Here is a 25,924-nt window from a genome sequence, read left to right on the forward strand (position 1 = left end):
ACAAAGAGACCTGAGAGCTCAGAAAGGGTCTGCCTGAAGAGGAAGAGCACAGACTTCCAAGGAGCTCTTGGGGTAGGGGGAGCAAGAGGAGAAAATGTAGAAAACAAAAGAAATTGTGGAATTAGAGCTAAATAAATAAGAAAAAAAAGGAGGAGGAAGAAAAAATAAATGTTGATGGTTCATAAAAGCAGATTTTGAGGTGCAAGGAGGAAGCAATGGATTAGCAAAAAGAAAAAAAAGGAGAAAAAAAAGAGGAAAAGAAAATGAATAAGAAAAAGCAAATTGAAGAGGAGAAAGAAAAAACCAAGAAGGAAAAGAGGAAGTTGAGAAATAAAAAGATAGAGTGATGGGGAAGAGAAAGCAGAAAAGTAAAAAGGAAGAGGCACAAAAAGGTCACAAAAGAAGAAAGATATAAGAAGAAAAACAAGACAAAAGGTAAAGAAAAGGAAGGAGAAAGCAGGAACTGGAAAGAGAGAAGGAAAGGATGAAAAAGTGGAGGAGGAAAGGGAGAAGATTAAGAAGAGTAATATGTTGAGGAGAAAGGTGAGGGATGGGAAGACAAGGAGAAGGAAAAGCAGGAAGGCAGGAGGAGCAGGAGGAGGAGGAGGAGGACAACCTCACCAACAACAGGGGAAGAAAAATGCATGGTCAGGCACTTCCCATCAGAGGGAGGGGTCGTGTAGTCTTTGAGAGTCCCTTTTTATTCCTCTTGAGACCAAGAGTTTAACACTCGAGCAGCAGGACTTATTTGGTTCCTGGAGGTTTTCCCACCTTGCTTGGGGCAGCCTTACTTTTGCTCAGGAAGGCCTTGGTTGGGAGTGGTAGTGGCAGTCGCCTCTTGTCTCTCATCGTATCTGTGGTGACAAAGACATCAATGTGGGACACCCTTGATTGTCATCAGATGGGTGAGTTATTGACCCACCATGAGATTCCCTAGAGCTGGGGCCTAGGTCTCAGCTAGAATCCAAAACAACTTTCAGTACATGGGTAGGTAGGGGGGCAGGATGGGTGATGAGTGTAGGGGGAAGGTTAGAAGGGATAGGGGAGATTGGGAGGGGGATGTGAGGGAAGTTCTGGTGGCCTACCTTGGCTGACTCATGGGCATTGAACCATTTTTCTCTTTTAAGTAAATGATCCATTTTCACCTCTACAGTGTAATGTTACACAATTGATCACAAAAAATTACTGACATGCTATCCCTCCCTTATCCCAGTTGGCTTGAATGAGCTTACATTTATATGTTATTTTAAGACTTTCAAAATCCTTTCCACATATTATTTAATAATAAACATGCCTTGATCCTTTGTGGAAGAAACTCAGAGAGCATGGGGGTTCCAGTAGATGTGAATCCTTGCTGATTATCTCTGCTGCCAAAAGGCCAACCCTGAGGGAGTAAGCTGAGTTTAGCAATGAAAAATGTATGTGAATGAGAGAAAAGAAAGCAGGATATGACATATGCTTCTTGCTGCTGCTTTTAAAAGGTCTAGGTAGGTCTAAATTGTGAGGGGAAGGGGACAATATGGTCAAGTATCTAACTGAGGAATATCCCATTAAGTATGGAAAGTTTCTTCTTATTTCAGAATCTCTTATCTTGTGCTTGAATTGGGATCGAGAATTTAAATCCATGCCAATAAATACACCTATTCATGCAAGTTTTCCATTCATATTGACCCCAACGGTGACATTTTACAGGGGGAGCTATTGTGCTAATAGCCTAACAATTGAATGTTTATTGCTTTTCCTAATTAGTAAATTTTATCTAGAATTGACATTTAATCATAGAAGGAATATCAGCCTTTTCTAAAACTTTAAACCAGGAACTGACTTAGGGCAGAGTGCTTTGCTGCCTATATCCTATGACTTTGAAGAGATGCTGAAAGACCTCTCCCCTGAAAATCCATACTCCTGTCAGTCAGCTAAAAGATTTCAACCTTTTGTCTTTCCAGAGTCATAGAATCAATATTGGAAGAAAAAACCAAAGTTTCATCAGCAAAGAGATTATTCAACAATACCCCTCTCAGTGGTTACGTCAAACATGTGAAGATACCTCTGTGGTCAAGATTACCCATGATGCCCTGAGGAACCCATTGCATTTTGGACAGCCCTCATTATTAGAAAGTCTTTCTTTTCATGGAGCTGAAAACTCTCTACAATTTATTCCCTAAGGTAAATCGATTTTGTTTCTCACAAACAAACATGTCTGGGGAGGGGTGTATACATTAACACTTGGAGCTTAGTTGAGTATCCTTGGTTTCTGGTTGTACCTGAGGGGGACAGGGAAGGCTGTGAATGGGACATAAACCTGGTAAATGTTGGTGTCATAAGGCTAGGTTGGAGGCAGAGGAAAGTGTACGAAAAAGGGAGGAAAGAGGATAAATAACATCTGAGGATATTGTGAATATACAGAGCTGCCTTTTGGGAAATGAAAACATGGTAGCTAGGTGGCTGAGATGGTGAGGGTGCTGAGCCTAGAATAGGAAGACCTGAGTTCAAATCCTGCCTCAGATGTTTACTAGCTGAGTTACCCTGGACAAATCACTTAACTTCTCTTTCCTTCTACGTAAAATAAGGACAATCATGGCGCCTACCTCACAGGGCTCTTATGACCATCAAATGAGATAAGCTATGCAGTGTGCTTTGCAAAACTTTAAGCCCTGTATGCACGGTAACTCATTATTTTCTGTACATAAAATGAATTTTCATAAAGTAAATCATGTTTTCTTATTTGCCTATTTGTCATATCAACAACATTCATAAATACTTTATCCTTGCTTCCAGTTTGTGAAGAACTATACATTAATATCTGTGTGAGCAAATACGAGTGTACTATGGAAGTCACCTTAAAGAAACTCTGAACTGGTTCCTTAGAAAGGAGGAAATTACCACTAAATAACTGGTTTTTTATGTCCTAGTTTCCTTTAAATTTTAAAGGGATCTTTAGGGAGTCTTTGATAGAAAAATAGTGACTGAACATTGAGTCATCCTGCTCTCCAGTCCTTTGCAACTGTCAACAGAGAGTGGCACCCAACAGCCATTCCTACTAAAAAGCAATTGATATCAAATGCAGCCAGTTGTGTGACTTTCATCCTGCTTTCATCACTGAGCTGCTCCCTTGCTTAAAATGAGTCCTATCTCTAGGGTTGAAAGCCTTGAGGGAAGGTAGAGAACAAAGAATCAATTGTTTTCTAATTAGCCTAAGGGTATCTGAACAGGGGTCCTACTGGACAAGGTTCTGTGCTTGTGAACTTTTTAATATAGAACCCTGAGTATTCTAGTCTGGATTACTGTGTCCCATCCCTCCAGTTATGTTTTGACATTTTATGAACAGGTACATAGAGGAGTAGAGGCTGTGGGGTAGAGACTTATGCTTCAGATAAGTGATATACATCACTTAGCCCTAATTTTCTTCATAGTCATTTTCTTCCATTTATCTCCACTGTAATAACACTATTCACCTAAGCATTTTTTATCCATGTGCTACTCTAGAATGTGGGTATGAAGGATGGGGGGGGAGTATGGGAAATTCAGTGTCATTGATGGGGAATGGGGATATCTCAATAGAGAGATTGATAAAATGCTGGCTAAATTCTTGTTTGTCTATGTTAGGCTCCATGCTATAACGAAATTTTATTAATTTGGGTGTGGCTCCATGGAAATGTAGGCACATAATTCAACAGTACTCTGAGCCAACAAAATCTAACCAAGTCCCCCTTTCAAATCTATCCACTTTGCTCAGATTGATGTAAGGTTCTTGCAGTGTGTCCATCTACCTTTGCATCTCTGTCTGTGTATCTTGGCAGGAAATAAGAATTCTAATTCATACATGCATGGTGCAAATCCTTTAGGTAGGAGGAAAAAACTCTAATTTCGGTGGAAATGTTGATGGGGAACAGAGAAGAGATTTTGAGACTGCCTGGAGGAAGAAACAGATTAGGAAAAAGAAGGAAAGGAGAAAAAATAGGAAGAGAAAATAAAAAAAAAAAGCAAATTGAAGAAAAGGAAAAATCAAGATGAGACAGAGGAAGCTGAGAAAGAAAAGAGAAAAAGTGATGAGGAAGAGAAAACAGAAAGGAAAAAAGATAGAGGCACAAAAAGGTGAGAAAGAAGAAAAAGGTAAGAAGGAAAAGAAGGCAAAAGATAAAGAAATGAGAAAGCAGGAACTGGAAAGAGGAGGAAAGGATGAAAAAGTGGAGGAGCAAAGGGAGAAGTAGAGGAATATGGTCAGGAGGAAAAAGATGAGGGAGGGGAGGACAGAGAGGAGGAAAAGCAGTAAGACAGGGGGTGGAGGAGGAAGAGGAGGAGGACAACCACACCATCTACAGGGTCAGAAAAAGGCATGGCCCGTCACCTCCCAGCAGGGGGAGGGGTTTTGTGGCCTTTGACAGTTCCCCTCCCCTCCTTTGGGGCCCAGGACTTTAGCACTCAAACAGCAAGACTGAGTTTGTTTCTGGAGGGTTCCCTACCTGGCTTGAAGCAGACAGCTTTTTGTCCAGGAAGACCTTCATCATTCCAGTTGGAAGTGGTAGTGGCAGTTGCCTCTGGTCTCTCATTGTATCTGAGATGACTCAGACATCAATGTGGGACCCCCTTGATGGTCATCAGATGGGTGAGTTATTGACCCCACCATGAGATCCCCTATAGCTGGGGCCTAGGTCTCAGCTAGACTAACAAACAACTTTCAGTACCTGGGGAGGTGGGGGGGGCAGGTTGGGTGATGAGTGTAGAGGGAAGGTTAGAAGGCATAGGGAAGACTTGGAGGGAGTTGTGAGGGAAGTTAAAGTGGCCTAGCTTGGCTGACTCATGGGCATTATTACTATTTTTCTCTTTTAAATAAATGATCCATTTTCACTTCTACAGTGTAATGTTATACAATTGATTACAAAATTTACTTGCATGCTGTCCCTCCCTTACCCCGGTTGGGTTGAATGAGCTTACATTTATATGTAACTATAAATATTTCAAAATCCTTTCCATATTTTATTAAACAATGAACATGGCTTTATCTTTGAGGAAGAAACTCAAAGGGCTTGGGGATTCATTAGAATAAGTTTCATTAGATGTGAACCCTCAGCCAAGTTTAAAAGCTTGTGAGTTGCTCAGGGGCCACTTCATGGTGAGATTTTTCTCTCTAATATTTTATTTCACAATTGATAGGCCTGTGTGGAAACCTCTAGTCAATGGTCAATGAGTTTTGAAGAATTTTTTCCACACTGAAAATCTTCCTGATTATACCCGTTGTTCTCTTGTGTGTCCACATGCCAAGATGTATTGCTCATTTCATTTGAATATTGGGCTCCCCTTGTTTTGGAGATCCTGTGGTCTACAGAGAAGTCCAGTGTAGGGCTAAAGAGTTGGATTGTGTAGCAGGTATCCAGTTAGTAGGAGGAAGATATGGTTGAGCTAGGCTTGCTGTATATATTTTGGGGAGAATGGCAAATACAAGGTGAGGCCTGGGAGTGAATAAGAACAGTAGTATTAGTTAAAATTTGTTGAACATTTGGGCTTGTATGCATTCCATCATCTATGATCATTGCTACTAATGAGAATGCTTGGGGACTATGCTAATCTATACTGCAACGAGAAGATGGCAAGAAAATGCAACAACATCCTTCTCAGAGAAGGACAAATCCCAGATCACGTAAGAGGTCTGCTAATTGAACCAACCTCGCCTTGAGCAGTTCTTGATTGAGGGGCAGCAGCATTCTTTATAGAGCATGCCTCAAGACCTGGTCAGGTGCAGCAAGTGGTGATGGCATGCAACCTTTCCACCCAAAAATCTGTAATATGGAACCATATCTACAGGACCCTAGTTTTCAAAGGAATAGATCTAGAAATACTAGAAAATGAAACACATGAAGTGAAGAAAAAAAAGATGGACAAGTCTTTAGATGGATCGGTGAAGAAAGGCAGAGACTGAATTTGGGGAGGAGAAATTTAGGAGAATTGAGGAAAAATTGAAGATTGACTTGAGTTTATGGAAGATGAGGTGGACTCCATCTAATGAGGCCTCCAGATGGAGAAGGATAAAGGAAAAAATTTCAAAAAGGAAAACAACTCAAGGAAGTGCAGAAGGTATAGCAAAGTACAAAGAGGAAGGTGAAACACTTTGGTAAGGATAGAAGGAATGAAACAATTGGATGAGTCTACCTATGTGCTGCTTAGAGAACTGAGAGAAAATAGCTAGTCAGGTTTTTAACAGGTTAAAAACTAAAATGAAACAACCCATAAAGGAAACAGAGAACATGAAGAGAAGAGTTCTTAAGGGAATAAATCTGTAAGGAAAGTCTACCTGTAAAAGATGGAATGAGGTGATGCAGTGGATGGGGAGCTAGAATTGGAGTCAGTATGACCTGAGTTCAAATCCTGCCTCAGACAATTATTAGCTATGTGACCATGATCAAGTCACTTGTTTTTTCTCTGTTTAAGAATAACTTTTGAAGAAGAAAGGATAGAATGAAAATGACTAATTAGGAAATTTATACGACTTAGCAAATATATACTCTATACTTATGAATATATGGACATTTGTTTCATTAGCCAATTAAATAAGGAGACCAAAGATGTCCTTGATGAATTCAAATCATGGACCCTAAGAAAATGACATCTCTGGGAACTGACGGAATTGCTAGATGAGATTGTTGAACCACCGTTGATGATGGTAGTGACAGTGTTTAGCATAGGAAGACCCTGAGAAGAAGAAATACAGGTCTGAATTTTTTTTAAATGGAAAAAAATGGATGGAATAGATCTTTATTGCCTTTGAATAATGTGCTAAATATAAAAGGATTAATTTCAGTATGGTAAGTTCTTCCACCTGGGTTTGAGATATAAAGAGTGAAAGACACAGATAGTAATCATAACTGGGAATGTGAATGGGATGACATCTCCCAAAAAACTGAGAGAGATAGCACAATGGATTATGAACCAGAATCTAACAATATGTTGTTTACAAGAAACATATTTGAATTAGGGGGATACACACAGGATGAAGGTAAAAGGTTGGAGTGGAATATATTGTGCTTCAACTGATATAAAAAAAAATCAGGGGTAGCAGCCCTAATCTCAGAAAAAGCACAATCAGAAATAGATTTAATCAAAGAGATAAGGAAGGAAACAATATCCTGCTAAAACACACCATGGACAATGAAGCAATATCATTTCTAATCACATATGCTCCAAGTGGTATAGCATTCGAAATCTTAGAGGGAAGTAAAAGGAGTTTCAGGAAGAATAGACAGCAAAACTATACTAGTGGAGGACCTCAACCTCTCCCTTTCTGAACTGGAGAAGTCTACCCTCAGAACAAACAAGAAAGCAGTTAAGGAGGTGAATAATCAAGATACGTTAGATGCATTCCCAATAAGAATCAGAGATGAAATAAGCATGGCCATTGTCAGCAATATTAACCAATATGGCTCTAGAAAGGTTAGCTGTAGCAATAAGACAAGAAAAAGAAATTGAAGGAATTAGAACAGGCAAAGAAGAAACTAAGTTAACACTCTTCACAGATGATACAATGATATACTCAGAGAATCCTAGAGATTCAAGTAAAAAACTATTGAAATAATAAACAACTTTGGCAAAGATGCAGGTTACAAAATAAACCCACACACATCTTCTCCATTTTTATCTATTACTAACAAAGCCCAACAGCAAGAGATAGAAAGAAAAGTGCCATTTAAAGCTAGGGTAGACACTACAAAATATTTGGGAATCTACCTCCCAAAAGAAATCCAAGGACTATATGAATACAATTACAAAACACTTTTTGCACAAATAAACTCAGATCTAAGTAAGTGGAAAAACAGCACTTGCTCTTGGGTAGGCATAGCTAATATAACAAAAATGACTATTCTACCTAAATTAAATTACTTATTCAGGGCCATACCAATCAAACTATCTGATAATCATTTTCTAGAGATAGAAAAAATAATATCAAAACTCCTCTGGAAGAACAAAATGTCCAGAATATCAAGGGAACTAATGAAAAGAAATGCTAGGGAAGGTGGAATAGCTCTATCCCATCTCAAATTGTGTTATAAAGCAGCAATTACCAAAATATCCTGGTAGTGGATAAGAAATAGAAAGGCAGACTAGTGGAATAGGTTAGATACTCAAGACACAGGAATCAATGAATATATCAATCTTCTGTTTCATAAACCCAAGGACCCCAACTTCTGGCATAAGAACTTACAGTCTGACAAAAGTTATTGGGAAAACTGGATAACAGTGTGGCAGAAACTAGGCATAGACCAATGCCTGACACCATACACAAGAAAAAGCTCCAAATGGGTATATGATTTAGGTATAAAGATTGATACTATAAACAAATTAGTGGAGCAAGGAATAGTGTATTTATCAGATTTATGGAGAAAGGAAGAATTTTTGACTAAAGAAGATATTGAAAGCATTATGAGGTACGAAATGGATAATTTTGATTACATTAACCTGAAAAGTTTTTACACAACCAAACCCAATGCAATCAATATTTGGAGGGAAGCAGAAAACTGAGAATTTTTGCATAGTATCTGTGATAAAAGTCTCATTTCTAAAATATACAGAGAACTAAATCAAATGTACAAGAATACACATCATTCCCCAACTGAGAAATGGTCAAAGGATATGAATAGGCAGCTTTTACAGTAAGAAATTCAACCTATGTATAGTCATGAGAAAAAATGCTCTAAATCACTATTGATTACAGATATGCAAATCAAAACAACTCTGAAATACCACATCAAACCTATCAGATTGGCTAATGTGACAAAACAGGAAGATGATAAATATTGGAACACTAATTCATTGTTGGTGGAACTGTGAGCTGATCCAAGCATTCTGGAGAGCAATTTGGAACTATGGCCAAAATGCTAAAAAAATACGCATACCTTTTGACTCAGTAATACGACTTCTAGGACTATATTCTCAAGAGATCATAAAAATGGTACAAAAATGTACAAAAATATTTATAGCAGCACTCTTTGTGGTAATCAAAAACTGGAAATCAAGGGGATGCCCATCAATTGGGGAATGGCTGAATATATTGTGGAATATGAATGAAATGGAATACTATTGCGCTATAAGACATGATGAACAGGAAGACTTCAGAGAGGCCTGGAAAGACTTAGATGAACTGATGCTGAGCAAAAGGAACAGAACCAGGAGAACTTTGTACACAGCAAGAACCATACTGTGCGAGTAGTTTTTCTGCTAGACTTAGAACTTCATTGCAATGGAAGGACTTTACAAAGTCCCAATGGTCTTTTAAGGCAAAACGCCTTCCACATCTGGAGAAAGAACTACAGAATTCGATCACAGAATGTAGCAAAACATTTTCTTTTGCATTACGTTTTCATTTGTTTTATGATTTCTCCCATTCGTTTTAATTCTGCTTTGCAACATGACTAAGGTGAAAATGTATTTCATAGGAACGTATGAGTAGAACCTATATAAACTTGTATACTGTGTCAAGAAGAGAGGGGAAAATTAGGGGGGAAGGAGAGGAAGGGAGGGGGAAAATACTCAAATTACGTAAGTGAAGGTAGAACACTGAAAACAAATAAAGTAATAGAAAATAAAGAAGCTCAGCTTGTGGGCAGATCGGTATTATCTTAGCAGCAGATGAGAGCACCATCAGCTGGGGCCTCTCCCAACCTTCCATGAATTGGGCTATGGCAATCACAAGTCCAAGTCTTCCAACCATGGCCCAAGAAGTGAAAATCCTGGATGGCATTTACATCGCGCAGGTTGCCATAGGCTCCTCGTATTATTTGGAGATCAAGAGACAACAGAACGAGACTGAAAAGAAAAAGTGAAAATAAATTGCCTGAGTATAATCCCTGCATCCTCCCCTGATGCCAGGGGGAAGTAAGGCTGCCAGGGAGCCTGTCTCCAGGCAGCTCCAGGCAGCCAACATTGCCACTGGAACACAAAGAAGGCCAATGAGAAGAGATTATTCAGTGAAAAGGTAGCCCAAAGCTCCTATTTGTTCGTCTTTCAGAGGTGATATTTTATAAGCCATTTAAACATTTAATACCTATTTATTATATCATCTCCAAAGAGTTTCTCCCTTCCTTTCTCCATTTTCTTCCCCATCATACCAAAAATATTTAAATAAAATATTTCCTCTTAGTTGATTAGTTAGCATTCCTAATAAAACTAACATAAAAACCCTCCTTCTTTCAAGAGAATCCTTACCAAAAAACTCTTTCCAAGAATGTCACTGTAAAAAAGACTCCCTCTTTCAAAAGCATCCTCTTCATGCAAATGGAACCATATTCCAGAGGGCCTCTTTGCAACTAAATACACTTATTCACGCAAGTTTTCCTCTCATATTTCCTCCAACAGTGACATTTCACAAGGCTAGCTATTGTGCTAATAGCCTAACAACTGATTTTGTTATATATTTTCCTAAGGAATTTGTTTTACCTAGAACTGACATATAATCATGGAAGGAATATCAACCTTTTCTAAAGCTTTAAGACTAAGAAATGACTTAGGGTAGAATACATGGCTGCCAATATCTTGTGACTTTTCAGAGATACTGAAAGACCTCTCAACTCAAAATCCATACTCCTGTCAGCCAGCTAAAAGGTTCCAAATTTTTATCTTTCCAGAGTCACAGAATCAATATTGGAAGGAAAACCCAAAGTTCCTGCCAACTAATTCACAAAAATTATCTACAAAACGAATCTTCAACAATACTCCCAATCAATGGTCATCTCAGTCCTTTAAAGATCACCACTATGGTGAAGATCACCCATGATGCCTTGAGAAATCCCACTGCATTTTGGACAGCCCTCATTATTAAAATGTCTTTTCTTTGCATGGAATTGGAAACTCTTGACAATATATTCCTGAAGGTAAGTGGATGTTGTTTCTAGAAGATCCTGTTTATATGCAAGCATGTCTGGGGAAGGGTGAAATACATTAAGTGAGCTTACTTGAGTTTCTCTGGTTTCTGGTTGTCCCTGAGGGGGCTAGGGAAGGCTGTAAATGGGACATAGACCTGGTAAATTTTGATGTGATAGGGGTAGATCAGAGGTAGTGTAAAGGGGAAGAAACAAGGAGGAAAGAGGATGAATAACATCTGAGGATATGGTGCACATCCAGCAGTGCTCTTTTGGAAATGAAGGCATTGGAGCTAGGTGACCCACCAGGTAAGGATGCAGAGCCTAGAGTGGGGAAGACATGAGTTCACAACCTCCTTCAGACATTTCCTAGGTGGGCTGACCTGCAAAAATTGCTTGACTTCAGTTTCTTTGTGTGTAAAATGGGGACAATGATTGCACCTACCTCACAGGGCTCTTATCAAAATCAAATGATGTAACATGTACAATTCACTTTGCAAACTTTAAGCCCTATGTAAGTGGTTATTATTTTCTGTAGATAAAATGAATTTTCATAAATTAAATTCCCTTTTCATGTTTCCTTATTTGTCTTCTTAATATCATTCAGATGTACCTTATCCTTGGTTTCAGTTTGTGAAAAATTCAAACTTAGTATCTTTGTGAGCAAACACAAGTGCACTAGGGAAGCCACCTGTTTAAAGAAACCCTCCATTGTTACCTTTAGAAAGGAGGAAATTCCCACTAAATGGCTACTTTGATAAGTCCTAGTTTCCTTTACAGTTCAAAGGGATCTTTCGGGGGCCTTTGATGGAAAAATTGTGACTGCACATTGAATCACCCTGCTCTCCAGTCCTTGGCTGCTGTCAACAGAGACTGGTACCCAAAGACCATCCCTACTAAATAACAATTGATATCAGATGCAGTCAGGTGTGGACAAAGCAGGTGAAGGAAGATTGGGGCCATGTTGTGTGGCTTTCATTCTGCTTTTATCACTGAGGTGCCACCTTGCTTAACCTGAGTCCTGTCTGAAGGGTTCAAAGCCTTGAAGGAAGGTAGTCAATAAGGAATCAAAGATTTTCTCATTATCCTAAGGGTATTTGAACATGGGTCCTGCTGGCCAACGTCGTGTACATGTGCGCTTGTTAGTAGAGAGACCTGAGTGTTCCAGTCTGGATTACCCTGTCCCCTCCCTCCACTTATGTTTTCACATTTTATAAAGAGGTTCCCAAATGAGCACAGGCTGCTGGCTAGAGGCTAATCCCTTATACTGAGGGCAGGGAGTATCTATTAATTACTCCTCACTTTGTTCATAGCCATTATCATCCATCCTACTGTCCTGGAATAAAACTATTCAGATAAACATTTTTTATCCAGGTGCTACCCTTGAGTGTGAGTATGATGGATGGGGGTGAAAGGGTAGTTGAGTGTCATTGATCTGAAGTCTGCAGTACCCTGAACCAACAGAATCCAACCAAGTCCCCCTTTCAAATCTAACCACTGTGCCCAGATGGATGAAAAGTTCTTGCAGTGTGTGTGTCTATCTTTGAGTCTTTTTCTATATATCTTGGTGGGAAATAAGCACACTAATTCAGACATCCATAGTGCAAGCCCTTTAGGTAGATGAAAGTGACTCTACTTGCCGTAGGCTTTAAGGTTGGAAAGCACCTTTCTGCCAGCAACCCTCTGAGGTGGGTAGCCTAAGTTTGCTGGTCCTCTTTTGGGTATTGTATTTAAGTGAGGTAAAGCTGTGCAAAATTGTCACCCTCACTCTTCTTTAGTCATCAAAGGCCTGTGGTAAGAACAAAGTCAACATGAGCAGGGATGACTAAGGAAGCAGTGGATGACCTTGGTGTTTCTAAATGAAGATCTTTCCCAGGCCTCAGTTGAACTGAGGCCAGACCTAGGTCAAAAGGCAGACAAAAGATGACCTAATTGACCATTGACTATAACAAAAATATCAATCTGGGAGGGCTTAACTAATTTGCATGAGGGCAAAGGGGGAGGATAGGGAGCAGGCCCTCCCATAGTTAGAGCCAGAAGTGAAAAAGACCTCAGAAAAATATAAAATGCCAAACTGTTGTTGCCATGTGTTCAAAGGAAAATACCTTGTACTCAATTATATTTGGAGGCAGTTGGCCTAAGTCAGGTGGCTACCTCCAGTTCAAAGATTCTGATTACAAGTCTTCAGGGACTGGTCAGTTTTCCCCTTATTATGTAAGCGTTGTCACTGGATACCATGAGAACACAAAGAGACCTGAGAGCTCAGAAAGGGTCTGCCTGAGTTTGAAGAGCACAGTCTTCAAAGGATCTAAGAAGGAGAAGAAGGCTTCCCTTGGGCTAGCCTTCCCCTTGTCCAGGAAGACCTTGGTCTTCCTAGTTGGGAGTGCTCCTGGCAGTTGTGTCTAGACTCTCATTGTGTCTGAGGGGACCCAAATAGCAACATGGGACACCCTTGGTGGTCATCAGATGGGTGAGTTATCGACCCCACCATGAGCCCCTTAGAGCTGTGTCCTACGTCTCAGCTAGACTCACAAACAACTTCTAGTACCTGGGGGTTCGGGGGAGGTGAGGGAGGTGAGGGAGAGGCTGTATGATGAGACTAGGGAGAAGGTTAGAAGGGATAGAGGAGACTGTGAGGGAGATGTGAGGGAATTTCTTGTGCCCCAACTTGGCTGACTCATGGGCATGGAAATCTGCTTTGTTATTAATGTATTTATACCTTGTTAATTAATTAATTTAATCAGTTAATTCATTAATTTATTGATGTATTTATACCCTGTTTTTCTATTTTAAACAAAGGATCCATTTTCACCTCTACAGTGTACAGTATACAATTGATTATAAAAAATAACTCCCATGCTGTCCCTCCTTTACCCCACTTGTGTTGGATGAAGTTACATGTATATGTAAATTTAAGGTTTCCAACCTCCTTTACACATATTATTTAATTCTAAACATAGCTTAATCTTTTTTTGCAACATTCAAAGCTGTTCAATTGAAAATATATCCCTTCAATTCAGAGTGCTTTAGAAGAGTCCCATTAACTACATTGTTTAAATTGTTATTATTTTGATATTCTTATTAAATACAGCTCAAAGCCTTAATGGCAATGACTTTAAAGTATTAAGCGATTATACAATCAGACCTCTTGTGACGTTTCCCTCCTCTGTCAAATACCAAGTAAGATGGCACTCGTACATTTCTTGTCTGCTGAAGCAGACATCTGTAGTTAAAAAAGAAAGAAAGAAAAGGCCTATGGGAACTGCCAAGTATCCAGGAGTTCATTATATAGTTGGTTTGGATTTCAATTTGACATGGAGTGTTAAGTTTCATCAGATATAGAAGTAGTAAACTAGAAGGAATCAATGATAGGTTATCAGTCATCCAAAAAATAAAACAGAATGCATATAACGAAGAATGGACTTAATGGGAATTATCATCACTACATAGGGGACAGGGGAAAATCTCAAACTCTAAAATGAGATTTAAAAAGAAAAAAGCCCCACATCATAGAAAATAGGGAAAGACATATATAAATTAGGACACAAGATAGGACTGTAGTTTTGTCTTATGCATGGCAGGCATTCAATAAATATTTCTTTAACAAATGAAGTAATGATCAAATCACCATATGGTCTTTGTCTTCTGGTGTGTTTTGGGTTTATAGATTTTGATTGTTTTGTTCTTGTACATAATTTCACTGAGTTCCAAAGAAACATACTCACAAATTGTAAGCTTTGGATGGGAATTAATGAGAACAAATGTGCCAGTCTACTTGTTCAAATAGAGGAGCTATCTTTCCACCCATAACCATGTGTATGTTCAATTGCTTCCATTCCTTTAACATAACTCTGGTTAATCATGACAGTGCAATCATCAGTGTTTTACATCTCTCAGAGAGAGATATCATCATTTTTAAAGTGTAACCTAAGATGATCTTGAGTTATTTCAATATTACAAACATGGCTCTCATCCTATGTCCTTGATACCTTAAGTATAGTTGTTTTAAGTATTAGGTTTTAAGTCAATCTCAATTAAAAGTTTAGGAAGAAGCAAAAATGCCTGAACTATGGATAATAGCAGAAACAAAAAATATGTGCAATCTACATATGAGGCAATCCCACCATTAAAAATTCTGGAATGACTGCTCACTAACAATGTACGTCTCATTCTTTCCCTGAGCCCCCGTTTCCCTCCTATTGCTTTCTCATTTTCAAATAAGTGTCGATTTGGAACATAATACATTTTGGGTTTTCAAGTACAGGAAAGCAGATTTCATGAAATGATCCATGAGAAAAGATTATATTAAGGAGGGAAAAGTCACGTCTGCCATCTTTTAAATGCAAAGGTAGTATTGACTTCCAAAAAGAAAAACAAACACCAATCACTTCAGCCTCTAAACTGCTTTTACAACTCTCTGTGCTTCAGAATTATGTCAAAGAACAATAGGTTTCCAGTCCTGTTTACAAGTTTGTCCTGAATGGCAGCTCTTGACAAGAAACCTCTCAGTTCCAATCTCCAGGATTAAATAAATTCCTTCACAACAAAGAAAACAGGACCACCAGGAGAGCACCACTGGATAATGATAGAGCCAACTGCAGAGGTACATGGAGTGTTAGCACTGCCTTGGGTACTATTCTTTGGAGTATGTGGTGCAAAAGGTCAATATTGTTTTATGGTGCATAGTTTACCACCCTGCCATGCCAACAGCAACACCTAGATTGTTCCACAGTTAATTCTTAAGTTGTGAACTAGCAGTTGGATTATTTGAGCTTTTCCCTGCCAGAAATAATCAGATATTCAGGGGTCATTATATGAGCAGCATACTTCTAAGATGGTTGACAAAGCTATCTCTTATGCTCTGCATTTAAAACTGCAGGGATAATGTTCTTCAAAATGAATCAGCTCAAGTAAGTCTTTCTTATACAACTAAGTTCTATAAAAGAGTTTGAAATGATCAAGTATCCTTTTAATTCATATTTCAAAAGAATAGCACACTTACAATACTACCTTTTGAAATTTATACTGACTAATTATCATTAAGATGTCTTTAAAAGTACTATTGCAACTGTCATTAAAAATCTTTGTATTAAAAGAGGATATTATTATGGCACACAGGAAATAAAATACAGATTTTGGAAAATACAAATGCAAAGATGTATTAGAAGACCCAGAACAAAGATCCCAAGGCCGTGCCAGTGGTGCCCCAGTCAGCATTCCCAGAGCCAGGTCTCCATCGTGATCCCAGTAATGCTTACAGACGATGACATGGTTGACAGGCTGCTGTACATAAGGTCCTGGATATGGATACTGGTATGGTATCGCATAAACCTGCCCATTAGTAGGCATAGATAACTTGAGTTCCTGGAGGCTATGCACCATTATAATGACCATAGCCAAATACCTCTGGAGACTGTGTGGCATAAGCTGTACAAGGAAGAGGAGATGGAGCAACAGCAGTCTCATCATACATGACTGCTGAGCCAGCATAAGCTGTATTTATTCTGGCATCCTGGAGTGCAAATTTCCATGCCAAGCAATCATCTTCACTTTGTGCACAAAGATTGATAGTTGTCCCATCAGGGAAAACAATTTGCAGTATGCGGTCTTTTGGCTAACCCTCAGGAGCCTGAAAAATCATAGCACTCATTTTCCATTTGGATGTTGATGCAGTCCACCAGCATGTCAATCTTCTACATTCTACCTAGTCTGGTCGTCATAATAAATTAGCTGGTCATCTGACCACAGATCGAACCAGGATTTTTTCCACCTCTTCAAGATCGTGCTTTGTCAAAGCAGCCAACCACTCTTCACAAATGCCATCCTTTCACCTTCTGGAGAATTCAGTTGGCCACGAAACTCATGTGGGAGTCTGGTCAGAATGACAAATGACGGATGCACTTGCTCGGGCTCTTCCCTACTGGACACTGGCTTAATCTTTTGAGGAAGAAATTCAAAGGGCCAAGGTATTCATTCGAATAACTTTCAGTAGATGTGAACACTCAACCAAGTTTAAAAGCTTGTGAGATGTTAAGGGGCCACTTCATGGTGACATTTTTTCTCTAGTATTTTATTTGTCAATTGATTGGCATGTGTGGAAAGCTCTAGTCAATAGTCAATTAGTTTTGAAGAATTATTTCCACACTGAAATTCATCTGGATTATACCAGTTTTTCTGTTGTGTGTCAACATGCCAATGATGTAGTATTGTGCATTTCATTTGAATATTGGATTCACTTCCTTTGAAGAATCAAGAGAAGCATGAAAAAGTAAACAGGAAATAGATGTCATTAGGGACTTACCAAAATTGAACTGTTTACTTTCCTACATGGAAAAAAAATTATAACCCTTGAGAGTTTTCTCAGTATTAAGATAGTTGGAGGGAATATTTTATATATACATACACACATGTGTGTATGTGTGTGTGTTGTGGTGGGTTTATATATATATATGTTTAGGTGAGTACACACATACTCATATATATATGTATATATGTACCAAGGTATATGTATGTAGTCATCAGATAAAGACCCAGCTGAGAGGATGTGACTAGCAACCACCACAACACAAGGAGAACATGTGGAGCAATGTGTCTAGCAGACTCCATACTGAGCAGGAAACAGGCCAAATGAGAAGACATGAGTTATTCTGCAACATCACAAGTGTCAGCTGCCCCTCCACCTAGAACCCAGCACCACACATGCCCTACAAGGTTGCCCTTTAGTTAGGATCCTCATAGATCCATCCTCTTCCCACTCACACTGTGTCTATTTATGAGAGAATATGCCCTGCTTGGATTGTTGGGGGGGGGGGGGAGCTGCTGTCATTTTTCTTATCATGTGATTGAACTTCATGTCTTTCCCTTGAAATAGCTGTGTCCTCAGGGACAGCACATAACTTGAACATTACAGTCTTACACTACCAAACATGCAGTGCTCCCTTTCCTTTTCTTCTTCCCTCACTCACCCTCCCTTCTGTGCCCTGTCTCTCTGTTCCCTTATCCCCACACATGCTTTGTTGAGTCTCCTCTGAGGTCACCCGTTTTCTCACCAGAGTCTGAAGATACTGCGGTGCCACTGCTGGCTCCTGAGTGTGTTTTCAGACAGGAACCTTGTGCAGTAACAACACAGGATGAAATCTGAAGTGACCTGGGCTAGGTCACCTCCACTGGCGGCTTTACAGGGACTGGCTGGTGAGGAGAGTCACCTGAGGGACCTAAGCTCACTTCTGTTTTTAGATAGCACATTCACATTTAGTGTGCTGTCTGGGGGCTCATTAGGGAGTCAGTGTCCTAAACAAATAACCCTCTATTTATGGACCACAGGGTCATCTCTGCAGAACTGTTCTGTCTAGAGTCTGGAGATCAGGACTCAAACCAGCTCTCATTTACTTGGTTCAAGATTCACTTTTGTGTTTCTTTTATGATTTTCCTTTCCTGTTTTCCTTTACATGCTTCTTTTGATTCTTGTCTTGGGAAGTCAGATTTTTCTATACAGATCTGGTCTTTTCCTCAACATGAATGATTGAAAGTCATCTATATCATTGAATGACCCTTTTTTCCCTTGAAGTATTATCCTCAGATTTGAGGGGTAGGTGATTCTTGGTTTCAATCCCAGTTCCTTTGACTTTTGAAATATCCCATTCCCTTCAATCCCTTAATGTTGAAGCTACCAGATGCTGTGTTATGCTGATTATATTTCCACAGTACTCAAATTGTTTCTCTCTAGCTGCTTGCAGTATTTTCCCCTTGATCTGGAAACTCTGAAATTTGGAATATTCCTAGGAGTATTTTTGAAATATTGAAATTATTGAAACATTGAAATATTCCTACGAGTTTCTCTGTTTGGGTCTCCTTCAGGAGGTGATCACTGGATTCTTTCAATGTATATTTTGCCCTCTGATTATAGACCATCAGGGTAGTTTTCCTTGGTAATTTCATGGAAAATAATATCTAGACTCTTTTGGGATCATGGCTTTCAGGTAGTCCTATCATTTTAAAATTATTTCTCCTGGATCTATTTTCCAGACCAGTTGTTTTTCCAATGAGTTGTTTCACGTTATCTTCTATATTTTCAAATTTTTGGTTTTGTCTACTAACTGATTGGTTTAACTCAAAGTCATTCATTTCCCTGAACTCAATTCTTTCTTTCAACACATTCTTTTATTCCATAAACTTTTAAACCTTCTCTTCCATTTGGCTAATTCTGCTTTTTAAAACCTCCTTCTCCTCAATGGCTTTTCAGATGTCTTTTTCCAATTGGGTTAGCCTCTTTTTAAAACTGTTATTTTCCTCAAGATTTTTTGGTTCACCTTAAGTAAGCTGCTAAATTCTTTTTTAAGGTCTTCTATTGCCTGAGAGCAGTTTAAGTTACCTTTGGAGGCAGAGGCCTTGACTTCCTGTGACAGTATGCCTTGTTCTTTCTCATCTGAAAGGATGGGGGCAGACAGCTGTTCCTCAAGAAAGTAAGCTTTTATGGTCTTATTTTTGTTCCCTTTTTTGGGCATTTTCCCAGCCACTTACTTGACTTCAGAGTATCCTCTCCACTGCCACCTGGCCTCACGACCATCAAGCCAGCACCTGGGGACTGAGATTCAAATGAGCTGCTCCCAAGCCTCAGGGGCTTTGGGCAGGGGCAAGGCTGCTATTCAGTGTGAGATTAAGATCAGCTGCTCAGGTGGGGACAGGGCCACCACAGAGGGCTCATTTCCCTCAGGGGCTTTCTGATGAGACCTTCAACAATGGATGCAGGCTACTGCTTGCTTTGGGAACACTGTCTGCTGCTGCCTCTCCTGCTGCCACCTGAGCAGGCCTGAGGTATGGGGAAATCATGTTCCCCTTTCAGCCAGTCCAAAGGATCTGCTCACTGATATTTGACACTTGTGGGTTGAGGGATCTGGGGTGCTGTGGGACATTCTGTCCCTGAAGCCTGCTTGGATCTGCTACTTTCAGTGCTGGGTGGCCAAGGCAGGGCTGGGATCTGCTCCATTTTATGTAAAACTGACAATCATAGCCTTTACTAATGCTTTAAAACCAAGAACTAACTGATGGCAGAATACATACATACCAATATCCTGTGACTTTTAAGAGATGCTGAAAGACCTCTCAACTCAAATTCCATACTCCTGTCAGCCAGTTAAAAGATTTCAAACTTTTGTTCTTCCAGAGTCACAGAATCAGTATTGGAAAGAAAACCAAAAGTTCCTCTCAAATAATTGATATAACTCATCAGCCAAGAGACTATTCAACACCATCCTAATCAATGGTTATCTCAAACCTTTGAAGATCATCAATGTGGTGAAGATTCTGAGAAACCCATTGCATTTTGGTCAGCCCTCGTTGTTAGAAAGTGTTTCCTTTGCATGGAGCTGGAAACGCTCTGCAATTTATTCCCTAAGGTAAGTGGATTTGGTTTCTGGAAGACCATTTTTATATGCAAACATGTCTGGGGAAGGAGGGAATACGGTCAGTGAGCTTAGTTGAGTTTCTCTGATTTCTGATTGTCCCTGAGTGGGACAGGGAAGTCTGTGATTGGGGCACAGATCTGATAAACTGTGATGTGAAAAGGTTGGGTCAAAGGAACGGAGAAGGGGAAGAAAAAGGAAGTTAAAAGGATAATTAATATGGGAGGATGCTGTGACAGTCCAGAGCTGCTCTTTTGAAAATGAAGGGATGGCAGCTTGGTGGCCCAGAGGGAAAGGGTGCTGAGCCTAGAGTCAGGAAGACCTGAGTTCAGAGGTTGCCTCAGACATTTCCTAGCTGAGTTACCCTGGACAAATCACTTGACTTCAGTTTCCTTGTATGTAAAATAGGGACAATAATTGCACCTAACTCACAGGGCTGTTACCAAATCATTATGAAATGAGATAACATCTACAATGCACTTTGCAAACCATTAAGCCATATATAATGATAATTTATTATTTTCTCTACATAAAATGAATTTTCATACATTAACTCCTCTTTTCTTATTTGTCTTATTAACATCAAGCACAAATACTTTGTCCTTGCTTCCCGTTAGTGAAGAATGATAAATTAACATCTTTGTGAGCAAACACTAGTGTACTCAGGCAGGCACCTGTTTAAAGAAACCCTGCATTGGTTCTTTTACAAAGGAGGAAATTCTCACTAAGTGGCGGGTGTGATAAGGCCTAGTTTCCTTTGAAGTTTATGGGAATCTTTAGGGGCCATTGATAGAAAAATCATGACTGAACATTGAGTCAGCCTGCTGCTGTCTACAGAGACTGGTACCAGAAGGCACTCCCTACTAAATAACAATTGATACAGATGCAGCCAGTTGTGTTCTAGGCAGGTGAAGGAAGAATGGGGCCATGTTGTGTGCCTTTCATCAGGCTTTAATCACTGAGCTGCTCCCTTGCTTACCCTGAGACCTATCTCTAGGGTTCAAAGCCTTGAAGGAAGGGAGAGAACAAAGAATCCATTGTTGTCTAATTAGGCTCAGAGTATCTGAACATTGGTCCTGGGGCCAATCTCCTGTGCAGGTGAGCTTCTTATTATAGATCCTTGAGTGTTCCATTCTGGATTACTCTGACGCCTCCCTGCAATTATGTTTGGACATTTTGTGAACAGGTTCTCAAAGGAGGAGAGGTTGTTGGCTAGTGGGGAATCACTTATACTGGTGGTAGGGAGTATATACCATTCAGTCCTAACTTTGTTCATAGCCATTATCATCCATCCAACTGCATAGGAATAAGATTATTCAGATAAACAATTTTTATCCATGTGCTGCTTTTGAGTGTGGGTGTGATGGATGGGGCCAAGGTCGTTGGGGAGTTGAGTGTCATTGATTGGGAATGGGGCCATCTCAATAGATATATGGATACAACAATTACTATGTTCTTGTTTATCTGTGCTAGGCTCCATGCTATGCCTAAAGACTGATGGGGAAGAGAAAGCAGAAAAGGAAAAGGAAGAACAAAAGAAAAAAGGAAGGGTCATAAAAAGATCAAGAAAGAAGAAGAAGATAAGGAAAAGAAGGAAAAAGAAAAAGAAATGCAAGGAGAAAGCAGGGACTGGAAAGAGAGGAGGAGAGGATGAAAAAATGGAGGAGAAAAGGGAAAAGAGGAAGAGGAATATAATGAGAGAAAGATGAGGGAGAGGAGGATGGTGAGACGAAAAAGCATGAGGACAGGAGGAGAAGGAAGAGGAGGAGGAGGAGGACAATCACCCCATCTACAGGGGAAGAACAAGGCATGGCCAGTCACCTCCCAGCAGGGGGAGGGGTTTGTGTCCTCCTGTTGGGACCTGCAGTTTAGCACTCAAGCAGCAGGACTGATTTGGTTTCTGGAGGTTTCCCCACCTGGCATGGGACAGCCTTCCTTTTGTCCAGGAAGACCTTAGTCATTCCAGTTGGGAGTGGTTGTGGCAGTCGCCTCTACCCTCTCAGTGTATCTGAGGTGCGTCAGACTTCAACGTGGGACACCCTTGGTGGTCATCAGATGGGTGAGTTATTGATCCCTCCATGAGCTCCCCTAGAGTTGGGGCCTAGGTCTCAGCTAGACTCAGAAAGAAACTTCAATACCTGGGTGGGGGGCAGGTTTGAGGATGAGAGTAGGGGGCAAGGTAGAAGGGATAGAGGAGATTGTAAGGTGGATGTGAGAGAAATTCTGGTGACCTAACTTGGTTGACTTGTGGGTACTGAAACTTGTTTTGGTGTTAATGTATTTATACCCTGTTTTTCTATTTTAAATGAATGATCCATTTTCACCTCTACAATGTCATGTTAAGCAACTGATTATAAAAAATAACTCACAAGCTGTTTCTACCTTAATCCTACTTGAGTTGATTGAAGTTACATTTATATATAACTTTGAAAGTTTCAAAATTTTTTACACATATTATTGAATAATTACATTGCTTAGTCTTTTGAGGATGAAATTCAAAGTGCTTGGTGGTTAATTAGAAGAAGTTTCAGTAGATGTGAACCCTCAACCTAGTTTAAAAGCTTGTGATCTGCTAAGGGGCCTCTTCATGGTGAGGTTTTGTCTCTGGGATGTTATTTTTCAATTGATTGGCATCTGTGGAAAGCTCAAGTCCATAGTGAAAACCTTCTCAATACTTTTTTCCACACTAATATTCTTCTTCATCATACCAGTTGTTCTGGGTGTGTCAACAGGCAAATTGCTCCTGTAGTACTGTTCATTTCATTTCAACCTTGGGTTTCCTGTGCTTTGGAGATTCTATCATCTCGAAAGAGGTCCAGTGGTGGGGCTGGACAGGTGGTGTGTGTAGCAGGTGTCTAGTGACTAGGAGGAAGATATTGTTGAGCAAATCATGCTATAGGCATTTTGGGGAGAATTTCAAATGAAGAATGAGACATATGAGTAAATATAGTATTAGTTAAATTTTATCAAACATTTGGGGATGTTTATCATCTACATGTACATCATCTGCAGTAATTGCTACTAATGAGAATGCTTAAAAACCATTCTACCATTTACTGGAATGAGAAGATGGCAAGGAAATACGACATCCATCTGAGAAAAGGAAATATCTGAGATCACATGAGAGGTTTCCTAAGAGAATCAACACTACCTTGACAGCTCCTGATTTAGGAACAGCCATATTATTTAGAGAGCATGACTCAAGAGTTATACCAGATGCAGGAAGTGGTGATGGCAAGCAAACTTTTCACCCAACAATCTGGAATATTGTGTCCACCACATTCCCAGGAACTGAGCTTCAAAACTAGCAGATCAGAAATGAAGAGGAAATGAAAAGGATATATTGAAAAAAAGAAGAGAGAAAAGACTTTAGATGGAGGGATGAAGAAGGCCAGAGACTGAATTTGGGGAGCTGAAATATAGGAGAATTTGTGGAAAAATGGAAGGAAGATTTGAGATGATGGAAGAAAGCTGGAAACCATCTAATGAGGACTGCAGATTGAGAAGGATCAATGAAAAATTCTCCAGAAGGGAGGAAAAAACTCAAGGAAATGTAGAATGTATAGCAAATAAGAAAAGGAAAGTGAGACACATTGGTAAGGACAGAAGGAATAGAAAAGTTGGATAAATCTGCCTATCTGCTGCTTAGAGAACTCAGAGAAAATACTTAGGTGTGACTGTCAAGTTATTAAGTGGTGAAAAAGGAAAGTGAATCAACACCTAAAGAAAACAGGGAACATGGAGGGAAGAGTTGTTAAAGGAGGAAATCTGTAAGGAAAGTTAACCTATAAATGTTGGGATTAGGTGATGAAGTGGATGGGGAGCTTGAGCTGGAGTCAGTACGACCTGAGTACAAATCCTACCCCAGAAAATGGTTAGTGATGTGCCCATGATCAAGTCACTTAAACTTTCTTAGTCTCAGTTCGCTCATCTGCAAAAGCTGAATAATATGTCCCACCTTGCAGAAATGTTGCAAGGATCTAAAAATTTAATATCTTAATGCTTAATATAAATACTAGTTGTAGAGCAGTAGTACTACTAGTAGTACCAGAAGTAGTAGTAGTGGTAGTAATTGTAGGAGTAGTAGTAGCAGCAATAGTAGTATGAGGAGTAGTAGTAGTAATAGCAGCAGCAGCAGCAGCAGTAGTAGCAGTAGTAGTAGTAATAGGAATAGTAGTAATTGTAGTAGTAGTAGTAACAGTAGTAGTAGAAGTAGGAGTAGGAGTAGGAGTAGTAATAGTAGTAGCATTAGCAGCAATAGTAGTAGTAGGAGCAGTAGTAGGAGTAGTTATAGGAGCAGCAATACTAGTAGTAGCAGTAGTAATAGTAATAAAAGGAATAAACATGTAGAAGGAATACACCTAGAAAGCAAGCAAAAAAAGTACATCTTATAAATAGAGTAAAGTAGTAATTAAATCCAAAAGCATGGAATATTACTTTGGTAACAAGGAAGATCAAAACATATAGCCAGAAGATAACAAAGGAAAAACTCCTACATCCAAAACCTCCAAGAGAGATATGATTGGTCACAGGCCCTGGAAGACCTAACAAAGGATTTGGAAAATCAAGTAAGACAAACAGAAGAAAAATTGGGGAGAGAAATGAGAATGATGGAAGAAAATCATGTAAAATGAGTCAATAGCTTGCTAAAGGAGACACCCCAAAAATGGAAGACAATAACACCTTAAAACACCCAAATGGCAAAAGAGGTCCAGAAAGCAACTGAAGAGAAGACTGTATGGAAAACCAGAATTGGCCTAATGGAAAAAGAGGTCCAAAAGCTCACTGACGAAAATAATTCCTTAAACATTAGAATGGAACAGATTAAAGCTAATGACATTATAAAAAATCAAGAAATTGTAAAACAAAACCAAAAGAATGAAAAAATAGAAAACATTGTGAAATATATCACTGAAAAACAAATAACCTGTAAAATAGATTGAGGAGAGACAATTTAAAAATTATTGGACTACCTGAAAGTCGTGATTAACAAAAAGAGCCTAGAAATCATCTTTCAGGAAATTATCAAGGGGAACTTCCCTGATATTCTAGAACCAGAAGGTAAAATAAATATTGAAAGAATCTATGCATGACCTCCTGAAAGAGATCCCAAAAAGAAAACTCCCAGGAATATTGTAGTCAAATTCCAGAGTTCCCAGGTAAAGAAAAAATAATTCAAGCAGTCAGAAAAGAAACAATTATAGTGTTGTGGAAATACTGTAAGGATAACACAAGAGTTAGGAGAGATGCTATAATGTAAAAGCTACTAGATCTTGTGTTGACCTGATTGTATTTACACAATACTGGAATAGGATATTCCAGAGGTCAGAGAAACTCCAGAATTCAAACCAAGAATCACCTACCCAGCAAAACTGAGTATGCTATTTCTGGGGGAACAATGTATGTTCAATGAAATACAAGCCTTTCAAGCATTCTTGCTGAAAAGACCAAAGCTGAATGGAAAATTTGAGTTTCAAATACAAGAATCAAGAGAAGCATGAAAAGGTAAACAGGAAAGAGAAATCCTAAGGGGCTTTACAAAGTTGAAATGTTTAGATTCCTACATGGAAAGATATTTGCAACCCTTGAGTTTTCTCACTATTAGGATAGTTGGAGGAAATATTATATATATATATATATATATATATATATATACATAATCACATATATATGTAA

General features: G+C 39.3%; 1 long non-coding RNA gene and 1 pseudogene across 1 annotated transcript; one reads left to right on the forward strand and one right to left on the reverse strand.

Annotated features, from left to right (window-relative positions):
- LOC140500474 (uncharacterized) lies at nucleotides 1-25,860 on the forward strand. Its single transcript, XR_011965751.1, has 5 exons — nucleotides 1-905; nucleotides 1,947-2,166; nucleotides 10,614-10,859; nucleotides 20,011-20,242; nucleotides 21,722-25,860. It is a non-coding gene; the product is annotated as an uncharacterized lncRNA (long non-coding RNA).
- On the reverse strand, nucleotides 11,606-16,813 carry LOC140500471 (pleckstrin homology domain-containing family B member 2 pseudogene; annotated as a pseudogene).
- Nucleotides 25,861-25,924: the final 64 nt, after the last annotated feature.

This window comes from Notamacropus eugenii, chromosome 4 (genome assembly GCF_028372415.1).
Source record: "Notamacropus eugenii isolate mMacEug1 chromosome 4, mMacEug1.pri_v2, whole genome shotgun sequence".
Lineage (NCBI taxonomy): Eukaryota > Metazoa > Chordata > Mammalia > Diprotodontia > Macropodidae > Notamacropus > Notamacropus eugenii.